Genomic DNA, 7,068 nt, shown 5'->3' with positions numbered 1-7,068 from the left:
TAATAATTCCAAAAAAACATATTATTTAAAGATATATAACAATTATTTTAATTATAGAAATCCACCTTTATTTTATTAGAGAAATTTTAACTAGACATTATTATAGTAAATCAATATTATAATTTATAATTACAAAATGTTAAAAAAATCATAATTTATTTTATCATACACTTTTCATATAAACCCTATTCCAAAATAAACTTAGTTATCAAATTGCTGCACCAAAACTTGGAAGTTTGTAGGGTGAATTGTAAGTTTGTAAGGTGAATGACCACATACGTCCCTTGCAAGACGATGAAATTAAGTAAAACCTCAAAGCAATGTAATTCTTAAGAAAAATCAAAATTGACCAGCACCTACAGCCCATCTGGTAATGTTCATCACAACCACATGCATTTTTAATACAAGTTACCTTACAGTTCTAGTAGCAAGGCATAAATTCCATGTGGATTAAATATTTGAGGTATATCTTGAGATAAGGAGGCCACTGCACTCGTTCGTTCTTCCTCTGCTATCATGGCCGCTGTAGACGCAAACCTTTTCGTCAATCCAAAGGTGGGCAAAGTGATCCCCGTGGAGAGTGTGCAGGAGCTTGTCAATAATCATGACCACCCAAATGCTGCTGAAGCTGTTCCCCGGCGTTACATCAGACCCCATGAAGAGAGGCCAACGGTCTCATTACTTGCTTCTTCTGAATTCTCAATCCCTGTTATTGACATCAGGAAGCTGATACTCTTGCAGGCACAAGATGATCAGAGAAACCAAGAAATGGAGAGGCTTTCCGATGCCTGCCAGGAATGGGGTTTCTTCCAGGTGGGTAATTTCATATAGCAGCGAGATTATCTGTAGTTTAGGTAAGGGAAATATTTTTATTAGGCCTGATATATTTTTAGGTTTAGGTAATGATTAACAAAAGCCCAATTAATTATTTCAAATTATTTCATTAAATTCAGTAATATTTCTAAAATCTGCAATCTATAAAAGGATATCCAAATAATTTAATTGTTAATTTGTGGATCTCTGCTTATCATAAATTATGATGTTACAAGGTGGAAAGTATTAGGTTTATAAAATTGAGGAAGATTGATGATCATTCATTATCATTTTTTTTTTACAGACTGTGAACCATGGAATTCCTAATACTTTAATAGATGACATAAAAGCTGTAGCTAAAGATTTCTTCAGCCTTCCATTAGAACAAAAGCTGAAATATGCTCCACAAGCAGGAGCTTCCCAGGGTTATGGTAAGATGTTTGTGACAGCTGATGATCAAACATTGGACTGGGGTGACTTGCTGGCTTTGGCACTCATGCCGAACAGCATTAAGAATCTTGGCCAACCGTCCCCACACATTTCAGGTAACCAAAAGTAGCATGATTGTATTGTACCATAAAATTGTATTTATGGGCATGGGTTTTATTATAACTTTAATTCATTAATTGCAGGGATACCGTCGAGAGGTATGCAATTGAGATAGAAAGGGTCGCTCAAGAGGTGTTGAGTCTGTTCGCTGAAAACCTGCATCTGGAGGATGCTGATTATTTCAAGAATGTGTTTGGGTCAGAGCCCATGAATATGATGCGAATGAACTTCTACCCTACTTGCCCTAGACCAGACCTTGTTCTTGGATTGAGTCCTCACTCAGATGGAGGGGGAGCCCATGAATATGATGCGAATGAACTTCTACCCTACTTGCCCTAGACCAGACCTTGTTCTTGGATTGAGTCCTCACTCAGATGGAGGGGGAATAACTCTGCTCCTGTAGGATGACGAGTCTGTAGGCTTGCATGTCCGGAAGAACAATCGATGGATTCCTGTGCAGCCCATTCCACATGGACTGGTTGTAAACACTGGGGACTTGGTAGAGGTAATCATGTACGATAGTTTTATCAGTTCTCGTGCCAGCTGAAGTGAAAGCGAAATTTCATTTAACTTTTTTTAACATAAAAAGGATTTTTAAAAAAGGTCATAGTATTTAGATTTTTTTTTGTTTGGATGGTTAGGCAGAATAGTTGTCATTTTATTTGGATGGTTGGGTAAAATTGTTGTGATTTTGAATTTTTTTTTTTTTTTTTTTGGGGTTATTTTGCAGAATAGTTTGATGGTTGGGCAAAATAATTGTCATTTATTTGGGTGGTTGGGTAAAATTGTGGTGATTTCTTTTGTTTTGGGTGATTTCGCAGAATAGTTGGATGGTTGAGCAAAATAGTTGTCATCTCTTTTTGTGTGGTTGGGTAAAATTGTTGTAATTTCCTTTGTTTTGAGTGATTTCGCAAAATAGTTAAATAGTTGAGCAAAATAGTTATCATTTCTTTTTGAATGGTTAAGTAAAATTGTTGCTATTTCTTTTGTTTTGAATTATTCAATAGAATAATTGTGATACTCCCCACTTAGAATCAAATCTTGTAACTCTGCAATAAAATAACTTACTATATGTTAAATTATAAACCACCCAAATATTAACAACTTCCCTCTGACACTCTAACCTCTCTTTGGCACTTTCTCTTACCTTCCAGAATGGTCCCTAATGCCTAAACAGATTCATTCTTCAGCCCTCATGATGGATCCCACTTGGGATTTGAAACGTTGGTACAAAGATGTTCAAACTGTTGATGGATCCTACTTGGGATTTGAAACGTTGATATAAAGATGTTCAAACTGTGGATTCTCCGATCACTAATTCAAAAGATTTATCTCATTCACAGATAATGTGATGACCCCGGGATAAATGTAAATGTGGGAATTTTACTGTGGTCAGAAACAGATTTGAAGTTGTTGTTCTTTTATTTTCTTTAAAAAAAAAATAAAGAACTATAATGACATTATCCTATTGGCAAAATTAAATATATTGGAAAGTATTTATATTTCTTGAAACGCTGGCAGCCTCTGGGAGGAGGATTTAAAAAAAAAAAAAGAGGAAACAGTTATGAAATTGAAGAAACTACCCTTTCACACAGGAAAAGTCCTAGAAAGGGAGACCCCTATGCTGTAGGGACAGACACAATGATTCCAAAAGAAAAGGAAAAAAAAAAAAAAACAAGAAACTGGTTAAGTCTGGTAAGGACTAGATAACCACGCACGAAGTGCATGAATCTTGTTGAGGGCTGTAGGCCTGCAAGATAGCTCGGGGGGAGAATCCAAAGTGATGTTGGATCTCAAGGTTGGGTGGTTAAGAGCAAGCATGGAATGCAGGTGAACTTCTGGAGTACCTATTCATATTTCTGGCGAACCAGGTACGAATTTACCACAAAAGATTAGCTAGAATATAGACTGTATTACAGAGTAAATGTACAGTAATCACATTCTAAATCTCTCTTAGATGTTATAATGCTTAGCAAATTTATGACAGAAGAACATTCGTGTAGAAATGACAAATATTATAGGTTAAGTAAATGCATAAGAACTATCTGTCATAATACTCAGAAGTATATAAAAGCACAGAGATACCAGTGCGGTTCAGAGAGACCAATAAAAGAACTGCAAAAATTTCATTCAGAACAGTACATCATAGTGAATATCTAAATAGCTTAGCACACCCAGAAAGAAAGGAAGCGACTTGAGGTATACGTTAATGGTTCCGGTGCCATGAACTAATCAAACCTTAAAAAAAAACTATTTCCATTTAAACTCGAGCAGGGGCGTAACTAATGGTTACAACAAACAAACATACAATGAACCTCTGAGTCGAGGGTTAAGGCATCAGAACTTGCATGAGGTGCCGTGTATCACAGAGCCAGATTAAACCGGCTAAGATACACGATGTAACTGTTAACAATCAACAAAATAACCGAATGATGCTAACAGCAAACCATACCAGAACGAGCGCGTCCAGCCGTTGGTACACAGCCGCATACATTGCTGTAGGTGTATCATACATCGACAAGTAATAACAAATGCATATACTGTGACGGAAAACCCCAAACATGATTTAGTCTAACCCTGTAACTATTGAAAGCAACACTCAATATCACTGCACAACCGAGATTAACGGTACATCGAAAAATGGAAACAGACCATGGATTCTACCGAGTATGGTAAATGAAACAATATCTTCATACATTCAGAGGAAGAGCATATCAAACGGAACTGTAAGAACATTTCTAAATAGCACGCTGTAAACATTAGGACGCAACAATCAGTATGCTGTAGACATTCCGGTAGGGCCGGTAAGAAAATAATACAGTTCCATAATAAACAAAGACGAAGGTCTGAAGTGCAAACCATAAACATATATATAAACTTTGGAAACAAAGGGTAATGAGCGTTCATTCACCCAGAGTTAAACTCTGTCCAGTCGGGTCGACTCAGAGGCCGAGAAAACACCATTGTTCATAAATATATGTACATAAATACAACCGGGCATAAATGCCGGAAAACACAATAAAACAAGTTTGCCTTTGATTAACTAAATTGCTGCACAAATCCAAGTATGGAATAGACGGCCTGCGATTCATAACTCGGCAGAATGGGTCGAAAGCATAACCCTGAAGGCAAACGAACACGAGCGCCATGAGGGACTCCTCTGGCAAAATTCCATCTAACACTCAAAAATAAGAGGAACGGCATGAACAGAGCATGTGATTCACCAGTGCGGAGCAAACCCCAGGTCTCGCACCCAGCTAAGGGTCGATGACTTACCTGGAAGGTTCAATGGATGGTGGCTCGGTCATCCTACGAGCAGTGGGAAGGCTGTAGCATTGTTCCGCCTGCACACCACAATAGATAAGCCATGAATTAGTATGAGCTCTCAACAGTAGAAATACCATCAAAAACCTGAATCGAAACAAAATGCGCAGCATATGTTAAACGGCAGAGCAAAACAGGAATCCGTAGTTAAGCGGCGAATAGAACAGATACCTGTGCAACTGTGGCTGTAGTAACCTTGACACCCCGGTGCAGAGGAGGAGCCGGCTTAGTGGTGGAAGGAATCGATCGCGGGTTGAGCAAACAGAGAAGTGCCGCGAGACCTTCTCGCATACCAAATGAACCGGAGTGTGACCCGAAGGGTTATGAAAACCCCAAAACCCTTGAACGCATATGAACCCTCGGATGTGGACAGCAGATCTCCACCGTCGAAAACGAGCGGGAGTCCAGGGCGGGAAGACCAAAAACGTAGAACCCAAGGAGTCACATGGCCAAGCGGGTGAGCCATGCCACCTGGCAATGTGCTGGTAAGAACAATTTAATTCTGTCAACCACCTGGCGCCGGAAAGGGATGCGGCTAAACTTTCCGACCGTCGACCAACACATGGCGATCATTAAATTTAAACGTTAGATATCATATCCAAGGTTCGACCATATAACCTAAACCAACTATAGTATTATTCCATTGTGCGGAAAGATTAAATCGCATAGTCTTGGTCACGAACAAGTATAGTTAGGGGTATGACCCGTATGGTTTAATTAAAAATTCTTTTATTTAATATATAAATTTGTTTTGGGAACATGACAGATACACACCAATACTCCAACTTGAATTAACAATATCTTACCTATATTATTTTATTTTATACTTGTATAACCCATTAATATAATTTTTATTTACATGTAATCATTGCTATAAATTTTATCATTTCCTTATCTTCTTATGGGAATTTCTGTATGCAGGTAATGACAAACGGGAGATACAAAAGCGTGGAGCACCGGGCAGTAACAAACGAAGAGAGAGCGAGACTTTCGATTGCTCTCTTCTATAATGCGAGTATTCATGCAGAGGTGGCTCCCTCATCGAAGCTAGCAGATGAACATCACCCACGCTTGTACAGGAAGTTCATACACGAAGAATACATTCGCTATTACATTTCCAGACAACTCAAAGGAAAACGCAACCTTGCGGACTTTGCCAAACTTGATAAAACCAATAGCTAAGTTCCATCATTGTTTTTAGGGAAATTGGGCTGTCTAATGTCCTCAGCAAAGATACCTTTTAGTAAAGGTTGAGCAGGTACATGATAAGAAATTTCTGTTGTACAATGTTGTGAGAGAGAGAACAGTAGGTATATGAGTTGAAAGTAGTCTCGTCCAGTGTTGAGTGAGTAGGTATATGATGTGTCTCTTTTATGGAAAATTTTTAATATATTTAAAGTAGGCAAGTATGTGATGTGAAAGGTGTTTCATGCAAACAAGAAAAAATAAGATATTTTAATATGTATAAAGTAGGTATGTGATATGAAAGTTCTTTTTTAAGTACCTATCTGATATGAAAGTTACTTTGTAATTATCTTCTGTGATATTTTTATTAAAGAATTTCACTTTTTAATAAAGTATGTGATATGAGAGTTATTGTGTATAATATTTTAATTTGAGATTTTTTAAGTAAAGTGGAATGTTTTAATAAAATCTTGAAGTGGAATTTAATATGAAAGAGATGGTTTAAATGTTTGGGTATACGATTATTGGTGAAATTATAACTCATAATTATTTACAGTGTATTATTGAATATATAATTATTTAAAATAAAATTAAAAAATTAAAACATTTAAGTTACATTAATATGAAAGAGATGGTTTAAATGTTTAGTTATATGAAATTTGGTGAAATCATAAGTTAATTATTTATATTGTTGAATGTGTAAATGGATTTAACTTTTAAAAAAATCTTTACAACATTTAAATTATACAATTTTAACAGTGTAATTTTACAATTTCAATCATTTTTAATCAAATTAAGTTGGTTTCAAAATATGCTTTGAGTGAGAGAATCTTCTAATGAAAATTTAGATATGTAATATGAAGAATGTGTCCAATAAAATAAGCTTTTAATAAAAGTGGAGTACACTTGTAATATGAAATATGTTTTTTATTCAAAAATATTTTTTTGAAAATTCAATCATACTATTCAATTTATGTACTTTTGTTAATTTTTTTGTAAGCTTTGTGAGACTATATTTTCATCATGTCCAATATATCACCCCAATCAGGTGGGGAATTGAACTGGCCACTTCACATTATGGAGTGTCTCTGTGGTTGAAATGTATTTAAAAATGTACATTTTTAATTTATTTTAATCCTAATTTATTAAGTGTTGAAAGATATTTAAAAACAATATAAATGTGGATTTTTTTTTATT

The 7,068-nt window shown here is 35.9% G+C and overlaps 1 pseudogene across 1 annotated transcript; it reads left to right on the top strand.

Annotated features, from left to right (window-relative positions):
• The first annotated feature begins 446 nt into the window (after positions 1 to 446).
• Positions 447 to 5,868, top strand: LOC149199665 (protein LATERAL BRANCHING OXIDOREDUCTASE 1-like; annotated as a pseudogene). The gene is made up of 5 exons (XR_016253306.1): positions 447 to 813; positions 1,118 to 1,358; positions 1,446 to 1,633; positions 1,707 to 1,867; positions 5,608 to 5,868. The product of XR_016253306.1 is annotated as a protein LATERAL BRANCHING OXIDOREDUCTASE 1-like (transcript).
• Positions 5,869 to 7,068: the final 1,200 nt, after the last annotated feature.

This window comes from Pinus tabuliformis, chromosome 2_1 (assembly GCF_031772625.1).
Source record: "Pinus tabuliformis cultivar Carrire ecotype Pingquan chromosome 2_1, CPIR1, whole genome shotgun sequence".
Taxonomy (NCBI): Eukaryota; Viridiplantae; Streptophyta; class Pinopsida; order Pinales; family Pinaceae; genus Pinus; species Pinus tabuliformis.
This window is presented reverse-complemented; position numbering and strand designations above follow the sequence as displayed.